Genomic DNA, 27,358 nt, shown 5'->3' with positions numbered 1-27,358 from the left:
AAGATTTGTTGCGAATTTCACTGTTTGTTAATTTTGCCACGTACACTCCATTGCATCTGGGTCTGCAACATGGACAACAAATGGAGCAAAGGCTGCAGAGACGGGAAGCTCTGAAACCACGGAGTAAGTGTGTGTGGGGAAACGGATCTGGGGTATCTGTATTTTCGCCTGGACAAGCACATACTCTCACTCTCCCCGTTACATACACTGATGCACACACTCCCGATCTGCTCCACACACACGCTCACACTCCCCCTCTCTCACATTCCACACACGCACTCCACTCTGTCACATGCAAGCATGCACACAGAGCCTCTCTCCCTCCCGCACTCACAAATACACTCCATCTCACTCTCTCACACATACAGTGTCTGTGTCTCCCTTTCACACAGACTCGTCCCCTCTCTCACACATAAACACACGCACACATACATGTACGCACATATAAATCTTCGGGGTGAATTTGCATTTGCCAATTTGTATTTGCAGATGCATTTTATTTTGTTCCAAATACATACAAATTTTAGACAGTCAGTCGATGTGATATTTTCCAAACTCCTACTTTGTAAATAAAACCAGTCTGACTCCAGGTGAAGACAGAGACAGCGTCTGAACAAGGTCTCACGCATAGAATACATTGTCTGACCGCAAGTGTTACTTCATCTACCTGAAGATATATCCAGGTACTGACTTGAAATACATTCTGCGATTTGCATAATAATCAAGCGAACTTGCACCTCCATTCTAACTGATTAAGTATATAAGAACCATCTTCGGTGTGTACAATTCGTACGCATAAGTTGTATAACCCTTTGACCTTTTCTTATAACTTCTGTGTTTGAGGTCTTCCTCCCTCACCTGATGAAGGAGCAGCGCAATGAAACTCTGTGTTTACAAATAAACCCATTGGACTCTAACCTAGTGTCTTTGATTTTTGATCTTGTCCAACCCAGTCCAAAACCAGCGGCTCCATATCCTAACCCCATGTGTTCTTGTCTTGCATATTACCCTTTTGTGATGCACGTTATGCAATGATGCCTGGAAGTGCAGTTATAATACATCTTTACGATCCCCATTATCCACCTTGCTTGTTAAGTTTTATTTAAAGAAAGTTAGTCAAATCATTCAAACATGATTTATCCTTCATAAAACTTTGTTGACTGTGCTGGATTGTGGCTTGCCTTTGGAAATCTCCTGCTTTAATTCCTTCATAACGGATTCTAATAATTATCTTCAATCCAAATACTTTTCTCATTACTTTTCATTCCCCAAAGAAGCTGGTCATTCAATGTCCTTCCCTTTCTATAACCTCCATGTTCCCTTTCATAATTCCTGTGTAACAGACACAAGGCTGTAAAATATCTGCTCCAATTGCTGTGTAAAAGGCATGATTGGACTCATTCTGTTCCTGCTTTACACCCTCGCTGGGACGAATGTCCTCCTGGTATTCCTACATTTTAGTCTCAATGGACTTGAATGTCCTGCTCCTGTTCCTGACCAAGCCGCTTAAGATTTCAATGTCCTCATCCTGTCGCTCAATGACCGATTTGGGGACTTATGGAACCTCCCTGCTCAAATGTCACTTTTCAAGTGCTGAACTATGTTGGCAAGTTGTGTTGCTCACATTGGGTAGCTCGGTAGTTAGCACTGCTGCCTCACTGCACCAGATTTCCTAGTTCAATTTCAGTCTCCAGTTTCCTCCCACCGTCCCTAGATGTGCATGTTAGATGGATTGGCCACGCTAAGTACCCATAATATCCGGGGTGTGGAGGCCAGGTGAATCAGTCATGGAAAATGCCAGGTTATAAAGATTGGGTGGGGTCGGTGCTGGGATTAGATGGGACGGTCTACGAAGGATCATTGTGGAGTTGATTGGTCAAATGGCCTGCTTCCACATTGCAGGGATAATCTGATTAACACGTTCGTTGCAGAAATCAGCTAGGGGAACAATCTTTGAGTTCATTCCAACATCCTTTCCTCAGTGAGGAGATTAAATCTCTGTGTACTACTCCAGATGTGAGCTCACTAAGACCCTGTACAGCAGCAGCAACGCTGTACCAGCCTGTTGTAAGGTTCCCACCCAGGTTAGAACAGTCTCAGCTCTCTGGGGAATACACAGCACTGCTGAAAGTTCATTGTCCTTCTGTACTCCACCAGCATAACGCGAGATCTGGAGAAAATCTCACAATGGCGCTTGCGAAGAACGCGAAAGATGAGGCGAGGTAATAACCATGTTGAGATATCCCTCGCCAATCCTCTTGCCTGAATCTGCCATTAACGTCGCCAGAGTCCATGTCACGCAGATTCCACAGAATCAGGTAAGGTGGATCTTAGAAACAGCAAGGAGAAGCAAACATTCATGAGAGTTATGCATCAAAGTGAAAGCTGCAATACAAATGCTGGGTATGTTACAAAACAGGAAATTAGACATACAGGTTTGTGTACTGCAGGAATAATGGACAGCTTCAAGTGTTCAACATCTAACAGCTTCAACATCTAACCAGTGTTTACCCAAGTGAATGTTAATGTTGAGTGTGTATGAACCAGGTTGTTCATATGTTGAGCACCGAGCTGTTGATTAGGCAATTTTGGAATTGGTGTTGTGTGATCAGAAGACTTTGCTGTAGAGGAGCTTTGGGGAATAGTGATCTTAATATATTTAATTTTTCATGACGTCTGAATACAAGCAGTTTTTTTTTCCTGATATTACTGGCATATACCTGAATCGTGCAAGCCATTAAGATGCGAGAATAAGCTTGGCTTTAGTGAATTTGAAAAGTACATTAAAGTGACTTAATGAAAGACATGGAATGCCTCATTTTTAAGAAACACTGTAAGGTCTACAATATACATATATTGTTCCAAGGCATAAATCACAAAAGTGAAATGCGAATCAACGATGGTGAACAAAAGAAGTTAAGAATTGCATTAGATCGAAGAAAGTGCATTAGGGAAGTGTCATTGAATTAATTGTGGATTAATTGAAATTGTGGACGCACCAAAAGGGAACTGATAAACTGATAAGTAAATTATAAAGAGAACAGCAATACAAACTAACCAGAAACAAAAGGACTGACCACAAACCTCTATTAATATTTGAAAGGAAAATAAAAGCAAGGTCAAAGGTGGAAGAGTGAATGTGTGGACAGGATAATTTGTTGTGGAAAACAGAAAAATGTTAGGGAAACTGAACAGTTAATTTATATCTGTCTTCACGGAAAAAAGGTGCAGAAAATCTCCCAGAAGTACCAAGGGACCATGGGACTTGTGTAACTAAAGACAAAAATCATACATATCAGTGACCAGGTAACGTTTGAAAACACAACTGGATTGAGCATTGATTATCTGACAGACCAAATGTACTTCATTACAGAATGTCAGGGAAAGCAGAAATGGACATAATAATTGCATTGGGAATCATTGTATATTTTTCATATTCAATTTGGGAGGTTGTAAATGCAGTCTAACGATTTACAAAGTATAGAAGAGGGAGAATGGTGAACTACAGATCAGTTAACTTATTGTTCGCAGTGGGGAATCTGCCGGAATTCATGATAGAGAATGCGATATTGGACACTTGGAAAGGTATAGGAAACTTCGAGGGAATGATGCTATATTTCAGAAAGGGAAGGCAACATTTACAAACCTTTTGTTTGAAGATGTACCCTGCCGATATAAACAATGAAGAACAAGTGGATGTGGTATAGTTGGATATCAGGAAGTTTTTTAAAGAATCCATACAGTAATTTAGCCCTACAACAATAAAGCAAATTGTATTGGGAGGAACATACGCAAATGGGGGAGGGTAAAGTTAAGTTTGCCTTTGTTTGAAGGGAATCAGAATATAGGCAATGAAGGGCTCTGTGCTCTCTTTCCATGGATGATGTCTGCGTTACTGTGATCACTGTGATGTCCAGCATGTGTTGGTTTCCGTACGGATTCCAGCTTCTGTAGCACACTCTCATCTCCCCACCCTCCATCCACATTCGCATCTACATCATTTCTAAATACCACAAATAATAAGGGCACAACACTGGTCTCTGTGATACCCCAGGGCAGACTGGTCTCCAATCACATAGGCAGCTTTCTACCAGTACTCTCTGTCTCCTGCCAGAATACAAAGATTTTCCGGGTGTTTGGCAGTGAGGAGAAAGGTTTTATGTTAAAGGAAGATATAGATGGAATGATCAGATGGGATGGGCAATGGCAGATGGAATGTAACCCTGATAAATATGAGGTGATTCACTTTGGAAGAAGAAACCAGACAGGGGAGAACTCAATGAATGGCAGCACACTAGGGAGCTCAGAGGTTGCTTCTCCACACATCCTTGAATGTACTAGGCAGAGTAATAGGTTAGTTCAGAAGTCACATGCGACTGTCGGCATATCCTTTAATCATTGTGACATGGATTGTAAGAGTTATACAAAATTTTGATTCGGCCACAGATAGAGTACTGCGTGGATTTCTGGGAGTCACAGGATGGAAGGATGTGATTGCACTGAAGGGGGTGCAGAGGAGATTCGACAGGATGTTGCCTGGGATGGGGCATATCAGCTATGGAGAGAGGCTGGATAAACTCGGATTATTTACAATGGAGCAGAAAAGGCTGAGGGAGACATGATTCAGAAGGGTAAGATTACGAGGAGCATGGACAAGGTGGCGATGCAGCAGCTGCTCCTTTTACTCAAAGTTTCAAGAACGAGGGATAATCCATTTAAAGTGAAGGGTTTTGCAGTTTAGAGAAGATATGAGGATTGTTTTTTATCCAGAAGGCATTGGAGTCAGGATTAAGTTTCCTGAGAGGAGATGGGTAATCTCACAACCATTAAAACGTAGTTGAAGTATCATAACATTTAAGGCCACAGATCTCATGTAAGAAAGTGGGACTAATGTAGATTATACTGCCTTTCTGACAGTACATAGTATATGCTTCTGTGATTGTTTGATTATGGACAGTGAAAGCAGTTAAGAAGATAACCGCTTGACCATCATTTCAGGGGGATTTGAGTACAGAAGTAAGGGTGCCTGACTGCAGTTGTACCGGGCCTTGATGAGACCTCATCTTGAACATTGTGCAGTATTGTGTGCAGTGTTAATGTCCTTACCTAATAAAGGACAAATCTGACATTGAGGGAGAGCAGTGAAGGATGACCAGACTGACCTCTCGGTTGACAGGCTTGTTGGGGGAACAGAGTTTGGGGCGACTGGACATGTATTCCATGAGCTGTAGTAAAACCAGTGAAATATATAAAATTCTGACAGGGGGAGACTGTATGGAAGCAGGAATGGTGATTCCCCAGTCTGGGACGTCAAAAACAAGAACCCACGGTATTAGGTACAGGCAGGCCACTCTGCATTGAGATGACATTAAATGCCTGAACTCAGAGACTGGTGAACCTGGGGAATTCTCTCCCACATCAGGCTGTTGAAGACAAGGCACTGAATATAAATAATGATTGTTAGACACGAAGGGGATGAGAAGAGAGCAGGAATATGGTGTGGAAATAGAGAATCAGCGCTCATTACAGATTGTTCTCCGATAACGCGGCAGCTGTGTTCCTGTGGAACACTATTATGGAAAGCGGTGCAATATAAATAATGGGGGCTATGGGAAAAAGAGGGTAAGGGCGAAGACCCAATAATGTCAGGAAAAATCATAACATAAAAATTAGTCATCCTAACATAGCACAGTCCATGTAAATCTTCAAAACATATATTGCTACATAATAGTGCTGTAAATGTACCACTTTCACACCACAGTTACCGAATACGGCACTGTACCTTTCACCAAGCTCTTCACCAGAAAGCACGCAAACGGCTGACCACATCACACTACCGCAGGATTCCAGTTACAGTAGATTCCCGACATTAAGGAAACAAGCCCTTCAGCCCAAGTCCACACCACGCTCCGAAGAATAACCGACCCAGACCCATTCCCCGACCCTATATTTACCCCTGACTAACACACCTAACACTATGGCCAATTCACCTGACCAGCACATCTTTGGACTGTGGGAGGAAACTGGAGCATCTGGAGGAAACTCATGCAGACCCAGGGAGAATGTGCAACCTCCACACAGAAATTAATCCAATGCGGAAATTGAACCTGGGTCCCTGGTGCAAACCATTGAGCCACTATACCATCCCAAGATTTCTCCCAAGATTCTTCCTATGGTTTGCAAGAAAGTTCCTTCTAAATGTCGATTACAATTCCCAGTCCTGGATGTAGGTTTGCTCGCTGAGTTGGAAGGTTCATACATCCATAATCTCAACCTGAACTACAAATTTTCTCAAACTTCGCTAAGAATTCCCAGTTTCAGGCTCCGTTTCAAGACGTGCAGAGCGGATTACATTCCTGGTTTAGTTGAACACATTTAGGATGCATTTTGCAGACAGACGACCCTGAGGCTGTATTTTACTGTTCAGCTGGTGCCGGGGATTGAATCATGTTACAGTGCACGGGAGCTTGCTTTATAAAGAAAGGTGCACAATTCATGAATCGTGTTGCAGCTACATCGTGTTTAATAAGCACACATTATTGGAGAACTGCCTGTATATTGTTGGAGGAGCAAAATTGATGGGACAAAGGGACGACACTAATTTTTATTTTATATATCTCGATGTTTAAACATACTGAGGGATATGAACCTTGTGTGGGGAAGACTGCATTGAGGAGATTTTCTCCATGAACTAGAATGGAGAAGGCTCAAAGTGTCGAAAGACCTCCACCTTTCCTGATGTTTCTGTGCAGTCTGTGGGACAGCTCTGTAAATGCTGTCACAAGCTCTCAGACGTTAGGAAGGAGATCTTTGCTTGGTGACGGGACTGTGTTTCCAATTCCCTTTTCCGATACCGAGGCTGGGGCCGAGTGTTCTGTCCGGGATTATCCTTTAAGACCTCGGGGCAGTTTGATATAATGGAATGTCTTGCTTGGCTGTTTCCGAGACCATTGAAGAGTTTATCACATGTCTGGAGTCACTTTTAGCCCAGACCTGGAAAACACGGGAGATTCACTTCTTGAACGTACATTGGGGAAGCAAATTGGTGCTTACAATCGACATTGGCTTCAAGGTCACTGTTACTGACGCCAGATTTAACATCTTGAAATTTCATTAATTATTATTAACTTCCACCAGCTACCAGACCATTAGTCTGGTCTTGATTAGTAATCCAGTGATATTTCCACAACAGCAATATCTCCACATGGGGACGTATCGGAAACCACACTGAGCAGGTTATTTCTGTGCTGCTTGACAGTTCTGTCAAAAAGAACTCCCACCAATGTGACTGTCGCGACGGGACTGAAGGCGTAGTAAATGGTCAGACTGTAGTCATTCCCTTGTTATGGGACTGAGTATGCGGCTGTACCGGACATTGGTTAGGCCACTGTTGGAATATTGCGTGCAATTCTGGTCTCCTTCCTATCGGAAAGATGTTGTGAAACTTGAAAGGGTTCAGAAAAGATTCACAAGGATACTGCCAGGGTTGGAGGATTTGAGCTTTAGGGAGAGACTGAACTGGCTGGGATTGTTTTCCCTGGAGCATCGGAGGCTGAGGGGAGACCTTATAGAGGTTTACAAATTTATGAAGGGCACGGATAGGATAAATGGACAAAGTCCTTTCCCTGGGTTCGGGAATTCCAGAAATAGAGGCCATAGGATTAGGGTGAGATTGTGAAAACAAGGATGGCAGATACTGAAACCTGAGTCTAAATTAGATTCCCAATAAAGCTACTGCACTTGACTGGTTACATTCCAAAAAGCAGAACCACCATCTGATGGAGAACGGGGAAGTCATCCCAAGACTTACAGATTAGGTCGAAGCTCTGCATTCTTCCTTCATCCAGTTGGAAAAACACAGCAGTTCAGGAAGCATCCGAGGAGGAGTAAAATCGACGTTTCGGGCAAAATCCCTTCATCAGGAATACAGGCAGAGAGCCTGAAGGATGGAGGGCAAAGATATAAAAGAGTCCTAAAGGGCAACTCTTTCATGCAGAGGATGGTGCGTGTATGGAATGAGCAGCCAGAGGACGTGGTGGAAGCTTTTTGATGCATTTAAGAGGCATTTGGCTGGATATATGAATAGGAAGGGTTTGGAGGGATATGGACCCGGTGCTGCCAGGTGGGACTAGATTGGGTTGGGATATCTGGCCGGTATGGACAGGTTTGAACGAAGGGTCTGTTTCCATGCTGTACATCTCAATGACTCTATGACTCAATGGATATATTTGAGTAATTTTCCACATTGCTCGTGCGATGTCAGAGTTTGAGCTGGAATGAAACAGCTTCCCCAGGGACACGGCTTGTTGTGTAGCACAAGTCTTCAGTCCTATTGCAGGAATGGGGTCAGGGCCCATTGCCCTTGTCGTATCTACTGTGCTCAGCAGTTTCTTCATGTCACGTGCAGCGAATCAAATTGGTTGAAGACTGGCATCTGTGAATCTGTGAGCATCATGAGGAGGGTGATTTGTATTATCAACTCAACACTTCTGGTTGAGGATGGTGAAGATACCACATCCTTGTCTTTTACACTGATGTTCAGGGCTGTTCCGTTATGTAGGATGGAGACATTTGTGGAGTCCTTTCATCCAGTAAATTGTTCAATAGTTCATCGACATCGATGACTGAATGAGGGAAGAATGCAGAGCTTTGATGTTATCTGTTAGTCTTGGGCTGACTTCTCCCTTCTCTATCAGATGGTAGTTCTGGTTTTTGGAATGTAAACAGTCAAGTGCGGTAGCTTTTATAGGTTGTCATCAGATTTAGATGCACATGGTTCTGACTCTGGCATGTTCACCCAAACTCGGCACTGACCCATCACGCGGCTTGATGATAATGGTACAGTGATGGATTTTCTGGATTGTGATTGAATGCAATTCTGCTGCGACTGCTGCTGAGATCTACAGCATCACATGATAACCCAGTGTAAACTGCAATATCTGCAAATCAATTCTCCTGACTTTCCCCCAGTTCAGTCCGAGACCCGTTCACCCATCAGCCCTGTACTCAGTGACCTAACCTGCTTTCTGATGTGCAAACACATCCAGTTTCATATTTTGTATTCTGCTGAGGGCCTCTCCCTGATGTCACACCTCCAATTTGATAAATTACTCTCAGATACTTTAACATATTCATCTAAATCCCATTTTCATTTCATTAATAACATCTTCTGTGTTTGAAGTGAATGTTTTGTCCTCTGTTTTTCTCTCTGACGGTGATTAAAAGGTCTGTTGTGGCAGTGATGCCAGCCTTATGTCGTTTCAGAGCCAATGAACTTTTGCCCTTTGCACTATTGTTCACTTCCCAATGTACCACGCTCCGTGCTGGACATGGCATCTGAGCAGATTTGACGCACGTCTTTGGAACTTGTTAAAAAACAGAAATTGCAGACGAAACTAAGGAGGTCTGGCTGCATCTTGTGGCGTGAAAGGAGAATTCATCTTTCGGACCCAGTGATCCTACCCAGTTTCTCCAGAAATATTTATCTTTTTGTTTGGAGTATCCATAGTTATTTGTTGAATTGAAAATTTATTCTCTGCCTATTCATTTCTGGAGAAACTCAGCAGGTCTGGCAACATTTGCAGAGACAGAGAAAAAGAGTTAGCGTTTCAACTCCAGTGTAACACTTCGTCAGAACTGAAAAAGATTGGAAAATGGGCATTTTAGTCCCTTGGCAGATGTGGGAGCTAGGTGAAAGGGAAAAGAGGGTGTGAGAACTGATAAACAGGCTTTTAGCAGTGATGAACGAGAAGATGATATAAAATGTGTTTAAATTAAGATGTGACTTGGGGAAAGGGGTTTTCTCTATTGAGTAAAAGATAAAGAAGACACAACCACACAAGATCATAGGGAGGCCAGGAGGGAGAATGTTGAACATGTGGTATTATATAGATTTGGCCAGAGATACACTATATTGTAGAAATCATCACCACCATCAGACAATGGAACGCAGGTGCTTGACGTCTTATTGGCACTAGTAGCATTTTCATGCTGCCTTAGTATTGGAACATAAAGACAAAACAAATAACAGAATGAAGTTTGGGCTGAATGCTGTTTATCAGTCGCTTTTAATATTGTTTCAAATTTGCAGTGCTTATTTTTAAATGCTTGTTCTTGAAGTTAGTATCAGATGGGGGTTAGGAGGTTGAGGGCTGACATTGTAGAAATTTATAAAATCATGGTAGGATGAAAGATAGTTTCCACCAGATAGGAAAATTAAATCATAGAGTGCATATGTTTAAGAGGGAAGATTTAAAAGGGAGGAAGACCGAACTTTTTTTTACAGAGGGTGATCTTTATGGAATGAGATGCCAGACGAAGACTGGCAGATGCAAGTATAGCTCCAACATTTGAATGACGCTTGGACAAACATATGAATGTGAACCATTCAGAGGCATATGGGGCAAATGCAAGCAGATGGGACCAGTTTATATTGGAAAAACCTGGCTGGCATGGACAAAGTGGACCAAGGATTATGTTTGGGCACAATATAACTGTATGAATATAGAAAGAAAAGGAAAGAAAAGATGTGATGTAAACAAATTGGCAAGAAATATAAAAAAAAACAAGCAGCACGAGATTTTCCATTTATATAAGAGTCGTTCCAAAGGTGTGTGTGATATTTGGTAGGAAGAAAGTCAGGAAGGTTTATTGAGGGAAATTTGGAGGTTGTGACGTGGGATACAGACAGATAATTTCCACCAGTATTTTACATCGTTCCTCACAGGTGAAGGTGCTGTAAATATTTCAATGATGTAAACAAAATGGTAATAGGAGGTAAGTTCTTGAACTGTCTCTAACAAAAGGAACAAGGCATTTATTAAACCGATAAGACTAAGGGTAAACTGATCATAAACAATACATAGCTGGTTTTAAAAGAAGTGATCACAGAGTGGCTGGTGGCTTTGTGTGAAATATTCCATAACTCACTAGATTAAAGGAGTGATCCACTGAAACTGGAGACCCTCCAATGTGGCATCTGTCTTCAAGAAAGGAGCGAGACTGAAAGCAGGAGCCACTTAGCCTCAACATTAATGCTGGGAATCTGTTATTAAGGAAGGAACTGTACAGCATTTAGAAAAGCATCACACAGAGTCATCATGGTCTTCTTAAAGGCAAACTATATTTTGTCTGTAAAATCATGCAAAGTTTTTCTGGAGACCCATGAGAATGTATCAAGCGGCCTTGATAAATGGGCACTGATAGACACGAGGCTTTCCAGAGATTTTCCACAAGGTATCATAATATAAAAGTTCTTACGCAGGACAAAAGCTCATACTATGACGGATAATGCATTAGCATGGGATGACAATTGGTAAACACTTAGAAATCGGAGAGTCAGGAATCATCGATCTTTATGAAAAAAAATGTATCTACTGGAGTACCACAAATATCAGACTGATAGCAAGAGTTGCTTACAATCTATGCTGATAGCCTGCCAGCGGGAGCTGAAAGCAGTATACATCCGAGTTTGTGGAAGACACTGAGAACCAAAAGGTAGGCTGTTATTTAATGAAGAGGACTCCCAATAAAAGAGCAGTACAAAAGATTGAAGTGTTCCTTTGTATGAAACATAACGTCAGCATACTGATGCAGAAATATTGGTTCATTAGATTGGTTCCAGGGATGCAAGTGATGATTTATTGAATACATCAAAAATGCTGAGTCCGTAATTCATTGTGGTTTAAATGATGATAGTGGCATTATTGAAATGGACAAAATACAGAGGAGGCTTGACAAAATAAATGTTGAGAATGTGGTTCCACACCTGGGCAGACTGTCTCACTCCGGGACATAGATACAGAATAAGGAATGTCGATTTCAAACTGAGATGCAAAGAATTGTCTTGTTTCAGAAGGTAGTGAATGGCTGGAATTCCCTAACCCAGAGAGTTGTGGAGACTGGGTCACTGATTGTATTTACAGACGGTGTGGATTGGGTTTTGACATATCAGCGATTTGAGGGATGTAAGGGGTTAGCAGGGAAGTGGAGTTGAGCACTGGAATAGATCAGCCACGTTCTTATTGAATGACAGTGCAAGTTTTAGGGGCTGAATAGTTGGCCCCTATTCCTATTTGTTACGTTTTTATTTATGCATTTGGTAAATAACTAGTTATTATCCTGGAAGTCATGATGTAAAATGTTGCATTCAGGGAGAGCAGAGGATTTGTCAGAGTTGACCTTGTGTGAGGTATGGGGGCTGTATTCACAGTGAATCTGGGTGTGTAACATGACCCACATCTGGAGCAGAAGTTACAGAGAAGGGAAGCCTTGAAAGAGGAATTGGGTGGGGCTCACTTCCTGAACTAGCCTAGATTTTCCAATTACATTTCCCAAACTACACCTAACCATCGGAGTGGCCTTGATCTGCTCCTGTGCAGCTGAAGCGAAGGGCTGAATGGAACATCAGAACATAGGGCTGAGGGACATGGTCCTTTGGCACTACTCGACCAGTCAATAAGGTCAGGGCTCATCTTATTGTGTTCTCAGCTGCACTTTTCTGTCACTGCACCATTATCCCTGATTCACCTATCCATAGAAATAGAGACAAAGTCAGCCTTGATACAATATAAAGATTCAGGCATCCCAAACTTCTGCGAAAGAGAATTCCCACTTGAATGAATTCCTACTTTTTGAATTTCTCTTCACTCCGGTTCTGACTAAGGTTGGAGGGTGTCACTGTTCCCTTCTCTAGTCCCACTCCTTCACTACTCACAACGCATTTTAAAGGAAACCAGATATGGTCGATGACAAAGATCTAAGACTGGGTCAGGTTCAGTTATCAGAACAAGTCAGTTAGATTTCATTAGTCAGCTACAAGTAATTAATAGAACTAGCTGAGGAGTATGATGGATATGTGGTTCGCATTGCAGCCTCACATCACAAGGAGCTTGGTTGAAATTCAAACTCAGGTGACTCTCTATGTGGAGTTTGAACATTCTCCATGTATCTATGTGGGTTCCCCCCAGTGTTCCAGTTTCCTCCCAGAGTACAAAGATGTGCAGCTTAGAGTGGATTGACCATGCTGGATTGCCCATTGTTGAGAGAGGGTCCCCTTCATGGTAACCTCTGTCAGTGGGGGGAGTTGAACCTGCGCTGCTGGCCTCCCTCTGCATCACAAACCAGCCGTCCAACCAACTGAGTGGGAGACTGCGTAACTGTTACAGACATGAACATTCACAGACAAAGGGCTAAAGAAACGACCATAACAAGGAAAGTGGTACAATTCAGATAACGGTCAAGGTAACAGCTGAGGATAAAAAAGTTTTCTGCTCGAAATTGTATTTTATAACTGGACAAGTGTTTAGAAGCAGGGTTTGGCTGAATACAATAAAGCGAGACAAAGTGAAATAGCCAGAATAACTAACTGTGATTGGATATAGAATACGTGCATATGGAGAGTGAGAGAGAGAGAGAGAGAGAGATAAAAATCGTCGTGTTAGTTCCCCTTATCTGCCATGAACAGGGTCAAGTGTGCAGTGTCGCTCTAAACTGAGAAAGTTCAATAGTGTGGCCATTGACCATTGAAAGATGGCACTAATGCCATTGATCACGGAGTATCAGAGGCATCAGTCCCATGGCGTGTACCTCCAGCTATGTTGGGTTGAAGAATTGTGCTGGCATTGAATGAGAGGAACACTATGAGATTGAGTGGGTAGTTAATGAGGTGAGTTCGATAAGGTAGCACCAGGAAACTAGCTCAGCCTCGTACAGACAATCCCTTTGTCACACTCAATGAAAATGGCACTGATATTATTTATTGTTAAATTCAGACTAATGAGTCGAAGACTCTGATGACCCCACACCCAGTTACAAGGTTGCAGAACAAATGCCCACCATAATCTGTATTGACATCAGTATCACCTTCACCTATCATTCCTGGGAATACTGGCTCATGTTGCAGAACGCTGTCGAACTGTCTTCATTTCAGCATTCTGAAACCTGTGACCTTACGTGAAATTGTCTTTCAATATCCTTTTCACTTTTCTCCCCAAATCCTTTTTACTGTTGGTTGTTAAACTGATGTGCTCTCCATATCTCTCTGGCAGGGACCAGGGAATACCGTCTAGGGAATGAAGACTCTGTATCAGGGTGATCACGTAACTAGATGAGTAATTCAGAGGCATGGGCTGTGACTTCAAGGCAGTGTTTGAAATCCTAAGACAGCCAGTGTCAGAGATTAAATTCGAATGACAAAAAATTGGAATGAAACCTAATTTCACTCATGGAAACCAGAAACCAACAGAATTGAGTCTTATTATTTCATGATAATCTATGGCTAAGAAAATTAACATTATTGCCCAGTCTGAACTCAGCGTGACTTTAGATCCACAACAAAATTGTTGTCTCCATTTTTTTCTTGACAAATGGCCGCGTGGTCAAGGACAATTAGTGATGGACAACAAATGCTGCCTTTGCCCGTGATGCTGGCGTCCCGGAAAACAATAACATTAAATGTGAACTAAACCAAGGTGGATGCTAGAGATCGAAAATAAAATTTTCCATCATCTGAAAGTGTTGGAGAATCTCAGCAGGAATGGCAGCCTCTGTCAGGAGCAACGCAAATAACAGTTTGAGTCCAGTGACCCTGTTTCACAACTGAAAGCAAACTGGGAAATAATATTACTTATCCTGGAAACAGGGATGGTTGTGTTGGAGAGCGAGGTGGGGGCAGTATTAAATAGGGTTGATGGAGAAATGGCAAAAAAAGAGAGGAAAAGAAATGAAAAGTGAGAAAATGGATTGCTGACGATGAACTGAAAGGAAAACTAAATGGCAAGTTATTCTCACATTTCCCCATTTCCCATATTCTTGGATATCACGTCCATTTAGATATGTCCCTGTTTATAGTGAATTAGGTTCCCTCCATCTCTCTTCTCTTACTGTGATGACCAACTCCATTAGCAATACTGGTGCTGCCCTTATAGTTGCTGAGATATAGAGAAAGGTAATGTTACATTGTCAACTGCTTCTCTGAGGAGAGAAACTGTTACTGTTGGACTGTGCAGAGATGCAACGGTTTTCTCAACCAGGAAGAGAAACTCATGAGTGGAAATAGTTTTCAAAACTGAACACGAGCACCATGCATGTGGGAAATTGACTTGTTCCTGACATTGGAAAATCTGTGAAGTTTCTGTGGATACATATCTCGGGTTTGTATTGTCAGCCGCTGGGTCTGTTGACCCCACTCTGTACATTGCATTTACTGAGTGTCTGGGTCCATGGTAAACAAATGGAGATGAGGCGCCACAGAAGGGAAGCTCTATAAATAGGAAGGAGCAGGACAGTGCACTTTTCTCCCTGGGATTTCCCAGGACATTTGTCTGAGCTCGGCCAGGTGTAAGGTATGAAACCAGTTTGTTTCAAATTTGAGGTGGTCACTGAGCTGTGTCCCCTCGTTCACTATACCATGTAGCTTCACACCAGTGACAGGACTGTGCTGATGATGACCATAAATTAAACTGAATTAATTCTGGAACTTTCCAGGCAGGAGCGAATAACATATCCATTATCACCGAAGTGCAGTGCTCCAATGTATTGACTGGCTGACAGAAGCTACCTGTCCGCTTAGAGCAATATATTGAGTCCATCTCCCTGAGGAAGGTACAGAAACAACCTTCCAGAGATACACAGGAACACAGTGACTGGTGAAAAGGAGCAACAGCAGGAAAATATAATTCATAAATGGTATTTCTTTGAAAATCTCATTGAATTGAATGTTGGTATGTTGCGCTTCAGATGAGAAACATCCCAGAGTATTGAGGAGGTGGCAGTAGAGCGAGTGAAGGAATTACTGACTACTGTTCAATGCTAGCTAGAGTCTGGAAAGGATCCTGCAGACTGGAATGCAGATTTGTAAACCTAAGTATTTAAAACAGAACGGAGAGGGCAAACAGAAAACTAAACAGTGGTTAGCTTGTTATCAGCTGTGAGAAAAACATTGCAACCTTTTGTGAGGAATGTGACAACTAGACAATTGGAAAATAATGACATGATTTGGTAAATTCGACCTAGATTTAGGAAGGGGAAATTATCTTTGATCTTTGATAAACCTGCTGGATTTTGTGCAGGTTTCTGTTGAGACATCAACAATTGGGAACCGATGGGAATGGAGTATTTGCATTTTAAGCAGATGTTTGACATGATTGAATACAGGTGAGTAGAGAATGTTAGAGTCCATGGGTATGTAGAAGTGGAATGTATTAAAAGTTGGATAATCGAGAGAATGAAGCGAGTCGAGTTTTTATATGGAGTGAAGAGTTTGGGGTCACAGTAGGATCAGTGTTTGAACAATAGCTCTTCACAAGACATAAAATGCTCCAGACAGTAACAACAAATATCATCATTCACATTTATATTCATTGAATAGTGAGAAGTTGGGAAGTGCTATTGTTGAAACAGACCTGGATGTGCTTGAACATGTGCTGACAGAATTTTTACGCAGCAGCAAGTAAATGATATATGGCTCTCCGTGCAAAATGATTAAAGTACCAGAGTAAATGCATCTTTCCCAATGGTAGTGCTTTGTTTAGAGACTATTTGGGTTATTATGTACAGACTGAACCTGATTAATAAATAATGATCTTGTCAGCGACACAGTTCAAAGAGATTTCACCTAAACCCTGGCATGATGTTACTATGAGGCGGAAGTGAAGAAACCCATGTTTACTATGTCTTCATTCTCACTGCCAGAAAACCATGTTAAAGTAACACATATGTACTATGAGTAATGAAGCAATGTGGAACAGTTTAGAGCAGTCTATCTGTGCAGCCAATGCAGCATTTGTTTCTGATATTGGAGCATCTCTGACACCATTCTCTTTCTGTGTCAGTGACCTGAGAACTAAATGACCATTTTCTGCAGCTTTGTATATGGCTCTAGATGTGAAATGGTCTCGTTCTGATCCCGTATAAATGATGCATGGGAGTGAGCAGTCTCCTTGTCTTCCTATGTCACAGACAGGAGGGACTGATTGGGCTATCCCTCTTCTAGCCCAGTAGTTTTCAAGGGCTGAATGACTTCCCCATATTCTTGTGAACCCAGACTGACGTACTGTATGGTCTTTTCATTTTGCTGGGGAAATGCGCAGTGTCTGGCAGTGCTGTTACATGAATGTCACCCAAACTTTAAAAGCAAAAGTTTGAATGTTGTCGAGGTCTTGTCGCACATGGATACAGATGGCTTCAGAAGCTGAGGGCTGATTTTTTTTTTCTGAACATCGCGTAGTCTTCAGTGAATATCCCCACTTCAGATCCGTGTGAACTCAATAGGCCTGACCTGCTTCCCCAATGCAGGGATTCCCCGCTCGCCAACTGCAGATGCCTTGGAACCTCCTGCAGTGATACCCCACGGCTTGAGATGATTGATGCCCACCGATAATAATCACCTTCCCTTGTTCTGTTAATAACTCTGAGCGGTGGAGAGGTCATAATCGATTCACTTAAATGCGATTTTGCTCAGGCTTCTTGATGTCCTTCTCAGTCCAATACTGCCTTGACTTCGGGGCCAATCTCTCTTACCTGAGCGTCTGTGTTCCCTCTTTTGTTCATTTCCATACGTCAAGGTGGAGAAGCAGAGAATGTTTTCTTCAAACAGAGGGAAGTGAATATCAGGAATTCTCTTAAACAGTGAGTAAGGGGAGCTAAATCACTGAAAGGGACCAGTGGTGTTCTGCAGGGATCGGTTTTATAAATGACTTGAATGAGTAAGTGGAAGAGCGGGTTAGTAAGTTTGCCGATTACACGAAGGTTTGTGGATTGGTACATAGTGAGGAGGGCTGTTGTCGGTTGCAATGGGGCATTCACAGGATGCAGAACTGGGCTGATAAGTGGCAGATGGGGTTTAACATGGAAAAGTGTGAAGTGATTCACTTTGCAAGCTCGAATGTGAATGCAGAATGCAGGGTTAACGACAGAATTGTTGGCAGTGTGGAGGAACAGAGGGATTAGATTAGATTAGATTACTCTAGATTAGATTACTTACAGTGTGGAGGAACAGAGGGATTAGATTAGATTAGATTACTCTAGATTAGATTACTTACAGTGTGGAAACAGGCCCTTCGGCCCAACAAGTCCACACCGACCCGCCGAAGCGACAACCCACGCATACCCCTACATATACCCTTTACCTGACACTACGGACAATTTAGCATGGCCAATTCACCTGACCCGCACATCTTTGGACTGTGGGAGGAAACCGGAGCACCCGGAGGAAACCCACGCAGACACGGGGAGAACGTGCAAACTCCACACAGTCAGTCGCCTGAGTCGGGAATTGAACCCAGGTCCCTGGCGCTATGAGGCAGCAGTGCTAACCACTATGCCACCGTGCCGCCCACATGGATCTTGGGGTCCATGTCCATAGATCCCTTAAGTTTGCTAAGAAGGCGTATAGTATGTTAGTTTGATTAGCAGGGGGATTGAGTTAAAGAGCCGTGAGGTGATGCTGCAGATCTGTAATGCCCTGAGTAGACCACACTTAGAAAATTTTGTTTTAGTTCTGGTCACCCTATTCTAGGAAGGATGCAGAAGCTTTAGAGAGGGTGGAGAGGGAACTTACCAGAGTGATGACTGGACTGGAGAGCAGATCTTATGAAAAAAAGATTAAAGGAGCCAGGGCCTTTCTCGTTGGAGTGAAGCAGGATGAGAAGTGACTGGATAGAAGTGTACAAGATGATGAGAGGCTTAGATAGAGTGAATAGTCAGAGACCTTTTCACGGGCAGAAATATCTAAAACGAGGGTACATAATTTTAGTGTGACTGGAGAAAGGTTTCGGGGAGATGTTTGAGTTCAGTTCTTTACACAGAGAGTGTTGTGTGCGTGGAATGCACTGCCAGCAATGTTAGTCGAGTCAGATATCTGAGGGACATTTAAGAGATGTTTGGATAGGCACATGAAAGATAATGTATGAAAGCATGTCGATGAGTCTGATCTTAGAGTAGGATAAAAGATCAGCACAATCTAGAAGACTGAAGGGCCTGCACAGTGCTGTACTGTCCTATATTCTCTCTTCTATGAAAGTAATTAAAGAGATTTTAGATGTATTTTGACCTGTCAGGGAGTTGAGTACTAAGAAGAATTAGGCATGAAAGAGGACTTGAGACCGAGAGAAGATCAGCCATGATCTTACTGAAGGGCAAGGCAAACTTGAGGGGTGGGGGTAGGGAGCAATCGACTTGCTTTTGTTTAAACAATCTCACATTCTATTATTGGAAAGTTACAGGGTGTTATCTTCCTGGATGTTCTGTTATTGAATGTTATAGTCAGGGAGTCCAGAGGATTTTCTTAGCCATCTCCGGGTGAGGTACCCGAGCTGTGTTCAGAGTGAAACTGGGTCGATAACGTGACCAAGAAATGGAGCACGTTTTGCAGAATGAGGAAGCTCTGGAAAGAGAGATGACGGGCCTCTTGCATACCCAGCCTGGGTTTTCCAATTACATTTTCCAAATCACGCAAACCGTGTGGGAAAGTATTGAAGGACAGAATGATCTCCTTGTTTCTGTGCACGAGGTGATAGCAGTAAGTGGCCTCCAACTGTTCTTGTCAAGCAGGTTTGAGAGGCTGAATGGAACACAGAAACATGATTCTGACAGCAGGAATGGGTCATTGGACAGTGTGAGCCTTGTCCACCAGGCACTAAGATTGTGGCTGATCAGGTTGGGGTCACGGCCCCACTGTCCTGTCCTTATCCCATGATCCATGACTCACTTCACTGTCAAATATTTAATTCGTTAACATCTTTGAATAAATGGAAACAAAGAAGCACCACAAACATTTGGGGAAGAGAATCTCCACTCTAAAGGCCTTTTGGAACTTTTCCTCATTCCTCTGATAGAATCGGAGGCTGAAACAGCACAGAAACAGACAATTTTGTCCAAATTATCTGCGCCGACCAGACATCCTAATCTGATCTAGTCTCATTTGCCAGCATTTTGCCAATATACCTCTGAAACATTTTTATTTATATATCTATCCAGATATATTTTAAATGTGTGATTATATCTGCTTTAATGGTTGTTGTATTCTAAGGTCATCTTCCTCACTGACCAATGCACCAGATTTTTGCTGATATTTGTTAACGTCCTAATCATGCCTCCGATATTCACATCCAAATCGTGTATATATATGATGAAAAGCTGCGAGCTGAAAGCTGATTCTTTCAGCGCACCATTGGCCACAGGCCTCAAGTCTGGAAAATATGCTGTTATCTTCAAGACAATTTTTGCATCCAATTGGTTAACTTTCCCTGCATTCCATGGGAGTTAACTGCTTTATATGTTCATTTTATGTTGTAACTCAATTATTTTAGTTGAACTAAACATATTTCATGATCACCTGTTTACTCCTGTTTTGTCTCAACTATCTGATGGAACAATGTCTCTGACAATACCACTTCTGCTTCCTTATTTTTACATTTATGATCTCTCCTGTTTCAGCTGGTGACATTGTGACCTTGTTGCCCCACAATCAGGAATGATTCCAGGATAGGGGTCCTGCATTGCTTCAGTTGCGTGTGAGCCCACTGGCTTTTCAACCAGAGCAGGCAGCACTCCTACCGATGAATCAGTTATATACTATACAAGGACAAATTGTATTCCTGGAGCTGAAAGTTTGTCCAATAGACTTAAAAACTATCGCACCAGGCTTCTGACTGCCATGGGTTTGATCATCCTCACGCTGTTGCAAAATAAGCTTCCTTTCAGCCTTCATCACCATCGTTTTCAGCTGACTTTCCACTATCAGTGCCCATCTCTGAAGCTCAATCGCGATCTCTTTTTGTTTCTCTCCTGCTAAAATCATTCGTTTTTTCTCTTTTCTGGATAAAACCAATTCATTTTCTTTGTTTCTGTTTTAATTTTAGTCATAACTCAAACTGCTTCAATTCTGCTTCGATATCAAGCGGCTTTATTTGCAATTAAAGTTTAGCCATTTCTACAGATCCTAATGGAATTTCCAGCAAATTGGAATGCTGAGCTGCTTCTGCAATCATCTCATTTTTCCTCACATTATGAGGTAGCTTCAACTCGAGTTTGGCTACTAATTCCCGCAGCTTGGATTTATGTGCATTTTGTAAAACTCCCAAGGTAGATTCTCCCATCTCCTAAACACCCTTTGTAACTGTAAGAGCTACTGTTTTCTGAAGCTCTATTTACCCACCACCAGCAATCTGTTATGGACCAGGCCCGACCCCTCAAAACATTTTTAAGCAGGGAGTCCAAACGTAACTTTGATATTTGTGGAAGGTTAGTGTATAGCGGATAATCCCGGAATGAATTAGCTGGTCAGACTGCCGAGTTTTAAACAAACAGACTTTATTTACCAAATTACGGCATGAACCACATGAAACCGAAAGTAGAATACCCAACCAACTTGTGTTATCTAACCAAGAGGCTATCCTGACTTTAGGATGTTGTTCGAAAATGCTTGCAAGAATTCCAAAAACAAATGCTTTATCACATAAAGTAAATCTGATGCGAAGAGCTTTCAGGTGATGCGGTCGGAAGAGAAGGAGGGGGAGAGCGTCCAATTTCAACAGGGACCCGAACTCCGCTAACCCCCAAACTGAATCGATATGCCCAGCTAGAGAACTGCCCACGTCCTCTTGGTTATACATGCTTTTATTTAAAGACTTTAACACGTTCTGCCTGAGGCATTACCAGTTAGCTATAAACAAAAGGACCACAAATAAACCTTTCAAAACTCAGACATATTAAAATCTTGGGTCATTTGGAACCTCACTGAAGAGGAAAGATCAAGGATAATATAACTTTGTAGAAGGTCCGGCTTTGTGACAACATGTGCCACATTTGGCCTTGGACTGAATACAAACAATGTAAGTATTTCTGCTTTGAAGCCAATAAACTGTGTTAAGGTGCTGAAGCATATTGAGTCCTAAACATGCAAAATTGCCTCATTAGGACAATGAAAGGAATGCCCAGGCAAATCCACATTTCCTGTGTAATGGAGTGTCAATGTAACCACTGTAAATATATTGGCTGGTGCCTGTTCTAATCTAGAAGCAACCAGCACTGTAGCAACATCTGGATTGTGTTTTTGGAGAGGGGTGGTGGTGGAGATTCAGGCGGTTACAGTATTGCAAATGAACAACGCCTGTTTGTTCAGTGACTATGATTGATGTCAGTCTCGAGGGATCTTAATGATGTCACTGGACAATTTCCCTCTCCTATTTGTAAGGGGTTTCTTGCAATGCTTTATGCCATTGTATCAGCAGATGCATCACCTCCGCCACTAAAAGCTGCGGAGACAGGAAGAGGAGAGGCGAACATCTGAGAACAGTCTGGAATGTTCCATTAATGGATCAGAATCTGCTAACATTAGACTGGAATGCTGAAACAATGGACAGGAGTTTGTCCTCGGAACTTCTCTATCTTTCCTGGTATTGGTCGATATTATCAGATCAGATATACGGTGTACTGCTGATTATACAGGCTGGTTACTATCCTATGCTCGCTATTGTTGGTGTTCCTGGTAAGAACCTCCATCTCTATCCATTTACTAATCCCATAAACCATGGCGATCTTCCTTGCTATTTCTGTTACCTGTAAATTCCATTCATTATCCACAAATTTCAGAACCGTCCACATTCATACCCTCACAAACACCTGAGATCAAGTTTGTTCACAATCCCGAAGAACATTTTTACCCGGAATTCATTTATGTCTCGGTATTCTGTCCATCATCAAACATGCTTTGGCAAAATATACCATCTTTCTCATTTTGTATTTATGAGAAGTCGAGATAATGGAAAGTGCTCCTGGGGAAAATGAGCTGGATGTCCTTGGTCATGAGTCACTGACAGTAAGTTCATCGCAAAATTATTAAAGTGTCGGAGTGAAGCCACCTTCTTGCATGTGTAGAGTGTTTTTGCGATAGTACGTTGGACATAGTGTATAGATTTTCTCTCCTTTATAACGAATGATTTCCTTGCTACATAGAGACAGAATAAAAGAGTTTCACTAGATTAGTCCCTGCAGTGATAGTGCCATGAGAAGAAGGTGAAGGTAATTAGTGTTTAATCTGTAATCTGTATGGACTAACACTCATTATTTCCAAAACAAAACGCTGATATGGTGAAATATAATGTGTTTTCTGCAATACACGTCTTCACATTTGGACAAATATATAGATAGGCAACATTGAGAACGATATGGGCCAAGTGCAGGGAAATGGGCTGCCCATGGATGGATATTTTGGTCAGCATGAACCAGTTTGGTCTAAAGGCCTGTCTCCGTGCTGTAGGACTTTATGACTCTATGATAATATACATAGCTCTGTGGGTACCACACCCCCCCCCACCCCGCTCCCCGCCGCCGCCCGCCATGTTGGTTGAGAGAGAGCTCCAGGTTCTGAATGAACTCTCATCATCTCAATGTGCAGTTGGTATGCAAGCCTGCACTGAACGTTATGTTTTTTCACAAATCTGTCAGCAGTCGAATTCTGATAGAGTTTGCCATTCCCGCCAGCTACTGATCCCCGTACAGGACACTAGTCTGTCTTTTCTGTCACAAAGCTAGTCTCTTTTTTGTTTAAAAACTGTTTCTTGGCTCAACGAGACGCTGTCTTTGATGTTTATTGGAGGGACAATAACACGGGGCCTGACTCCGATCAGTCTCGTTTGGCTCTCGTTTGAAAATGATTTCCAGGGGCGTTTGGTTTATATGTAAACAGATGAGACTTCTGCCCTTCAACGTCAACCTGAAAGCATGCACTCCATTTATACTGGTCTTTAAATGGAGTTTGCTTCTTGGGATTGGTGTGTATGTTTGGAATAGCATAATTAAGTCTATCTGGATAGGTTAAGTTCTGTAGGGTTATTTTATTCTGTTCTTTGTGTTTCGTTGTGTAATTTTTTAAATACAGTTTTTGTCGGTTTTGAAATTGAGTAGACAACCTCGCTAACTTAGTCCGGGTAATGTTCCTTTTACACTTTCCGAAACAAGTTGCAATGTTATGCTCTGGGCGGCCTACTTAAGAATGCTTTGAGTGGTCTAGCATAGTCCAAAACAGACTGGGGGCTCTTTGCGGGAGTTCACTCAGCGAGTGTGAAGTGTTCATGTCTTTACATCGGGTGTTGGGTTTGTTGGGCAAACAAAGCTTTGGATAGCAATGGCTGTTTCAGTCGCCAAAAGTTTTCTGGATGTGGATGCAATGACTTTTGAAGGTTTGAAAAAAGTGAATAAGACCAAGCTGCAGGAATTAGCAGATAAGCTGAAATTGGACCTGCCTGCTTCATTGAGGAAAGGAGAGATAGTTACAGTAGTAGCTCGTCAATTAAACTTGCTGGAGAAACCCTCAGAATCTACAGAGATGGCAAGAATGCAATTGCAAATGAGCCAGCTTGAGTTCGCGGCGAGACATAAGGAAAGGGCAGCAGAAATGAAATAGTTAGAGATACGTTTAAAAGCAGAAGAGAGGGTAAAACAGCAGCAGAAGAGATGGGAAAAGAGAGAGCAGAAGAGCAGAAAGAAAGAGAGAGCTTTTGAACAGCAAAACTGACACTTTAAAAAGGAAAATCAGAGTAAAGGGCAGGAGATAAAGGCTGAGGGTAGGGTTAGTAAGAAAATGAGTGAGAATGAGCAAACCCCTGGTTGTCAGAAGTCTATCCTTAGTCAAGCATTTCCTAAGTTTGATGAGAAGGATATGGAAGTCCTTTTAAACTCATTTGAAAAGGTGGCTAGACAAATGCAATGGCCAGAGTCATTGTGAGTTTTGTTAATCCAAACGGAACTTTGAGGTAGGGCTAGTGAGGCATTCGCATCCCTATCAAAGGATAGATCTGTGGAGTATGAGGAGGTGAAAAAAGTCATTTTAACTGCATGTGAGCTTATACCAGAAAGCTATAGATGAAGGAGGAGGTGCCGCGATTTGCACTTAAGCTACCAGTTGGAGGTCATTTTGGGGTGAGGACAACACCAGCTAAAATATAAGGATTGGTTTTCAGGCCTGGACTGTACAAAGATGTAGCTGAAGTTTGCCAGGCGTGGCAAACATGTCAAGCAGACAGTAATAAAACTTGCACCTTTAACACCTATTCCAGCATTTGACGATCCATTCACAAGAGTCTTGATTGATTGCATAGGTCCCCTACCACAAACAAAAGGTGGGAATAAGTATTTATTAACAGTAATGGATGTGTCGACAAGATATCCAGAGGCAATCTCATTATGCAGCATCACAGCTAAAAAGGTTGCAGAAAAAAAAAAATTTCCTAGATACGGACTACCAATAATGATACAGTCAGATCAACGATCAAACTTCACATCCAAACTATTCAAGGAGGTGATGTATAACTTGTGAATAAAGCAATCCAAATCTACTGCTCACTATACCGAATCACAGGAAGCACGAGAGAGATGGCATCAATAACTGAAGACCATGTTGAACGTTTATGGTCAGGATTATCCAGATGATTGCAATAAGGAAATTCCATTTGAACTTTTTGGGATCAGAGATGCACCGAATGAATCAACAAAATTCACTCCATTTGAATTATTTTTTGGACAAGGACTAGGAGGACCATTAAAATCGTTGAGGGAGAAATTAATAAGTCAGAATTCAGTCACCACCCATTTGGACAACGTGTCAAATTTTAGCGAACAATTAAATAGAGCTGGAGGGTTGATTAGAAACATTTATAAGTATCACAGCATACAATGAAACAGGAAGCGGATAAGAAATCAAAAAATTACAATTTCGCACTTGGGAATAAGGCATTGGTGTTCTTTCCAGTAACAGGTGACCCTTTAAAAAGAAGGTTTTGTGTACCTTATCAAATTGATAAGAAATTTAGTGAGATTAACTACTTGCTAAGGACTCCAGACAGGAAGAAATCTCACAAAGTGTGTCATATGAATATGCTCAAAAATAGTTTGATAGTGAAAGAAAGCAAGAGGAGAAGGCGTTCATGGTTACAGCACAGAAGGAAGAACCAAATACAGAGGATTCTGAATGGGACTTTCCTGAAATCAGATGGAACAGTGAGAAAGTTTTCAAAAATTAGGATAAATTATTGAGTTACCATCCACAAGAAAATCGAAATGATCTAAAAGATTTATTACTATCACTTTGGGAGATATGCGGAAGTAAACTGGGAAGTACTGGCATCATTGTGCATGATGTAGATATAGGAGATGCTGTTCCGATTAAGCAACATCCTTCTAGGCATAACCCTCCAAGGTTGGCGCAGGTTCAGAAAGAGATAGAGTGAATGCTCCAAGGTGGCACTATCGAAGTGAGTTACAGTGACTGGAACCCACTTATAGTCGTGATGCCAAAGCCAGATTGTACCCCACATCATGTGGGGACTATGACAAAGTCAACAGTGTTGCAAATCTTGCTAAAAGTGTATTTACGAAAGCCCAAGTCACATTCTTAGGCCATGTTATTGGACATGAACCAATAGCCCCATGAGATACAAAAACGTTAGTAGTGGGAAAATTCCCACACCATCGACAAAAAGTAGTATTACGGTTCCTGGGATTGACAGGATTTTACTCAATGTTTGTGGCAAACTTTAGCAGTGTGGCTGCTCCAGTCAACAAATTCTTAAAAAAAGGGCAAGAACTCTCAGTGGACAGCAAACTGTCAAAAGGCATTTGACAGCCTAAACACTGTGTTAACCATTGCCCTCAGTATGAGCCACACCGGATTACACGAAGCCTTTCAAAGTGGCTCTCGATGCCAGTGTTGCAGGTATCGGTGCGGTGCTCCTGCAGGAAGATGACGAGGGAATCAAAAGACCCATCGGATATTTTTCCATGAAGTTGATCTTCATCAACTGAAATATTCAACGGTGGATAAAGAGACTTTAAGGTTGGTGTTGGCATGATGATATTTCAGTGTAAATATCACCAGCGATGCATCTGAGACAATTGATCACAACCCATATTTGTGGAAAAAATTAAAGACGAAAATGCCAGACTGTTTCGATGGAGGTTGTTGTTGGAGCCATTCATTATGACAATTGTGCATGTGGCAGGTTGTGAAAACGTGATTGCCAATGCGTTATTGAAACTTGAATGAGATATGGAGGCTGAAAATGTGTTGCTGGAAAAGCGCAGCAGGTCAGGCAGCATCAAAAGAGCAGGAGAATCGACGTTTCGGGCATGAGCACGCCTCGAAGGTTTTAACCTTCTGCGAATCCTCTTGCAAGGATGCCTTCCTTGAAAAAGCTCTCTTCCTCCCGCTACAAGGATTTCAGTGAATCCCTCTTGCACTGCACACTCCAGACTCCTCTGAAATATGGAGGCGTTTGGTTGGGTACATTGAGGCCAGAATTTGCATGGGGTTGTGCATGTTTGCATGTTTACAGTTGCTATAGTGCATATGTGCGTTTTT

The sequence above is a fragment of the Hemiscyllium ocellatum genome, chromosome 14 (genome assembly GCF_020745735.1).
Source record: "Hemiscyllium ocellatum isolate sHemOce1 chromosome 14, sHemOce1.pat.X.cur, whole genome shotgun sequence".
Classification (NCBI taxonomy): domain Eukaryota; kingdom Metazoa; phylum Chordata; class Chondrichthyes; order Orectolobiformes; family Hemiscylliidae; genus Hemiscyllium; species Hemiscyllium ocellatum.
Note: the sequence above shows the minus strand (reverse complement) of the source record.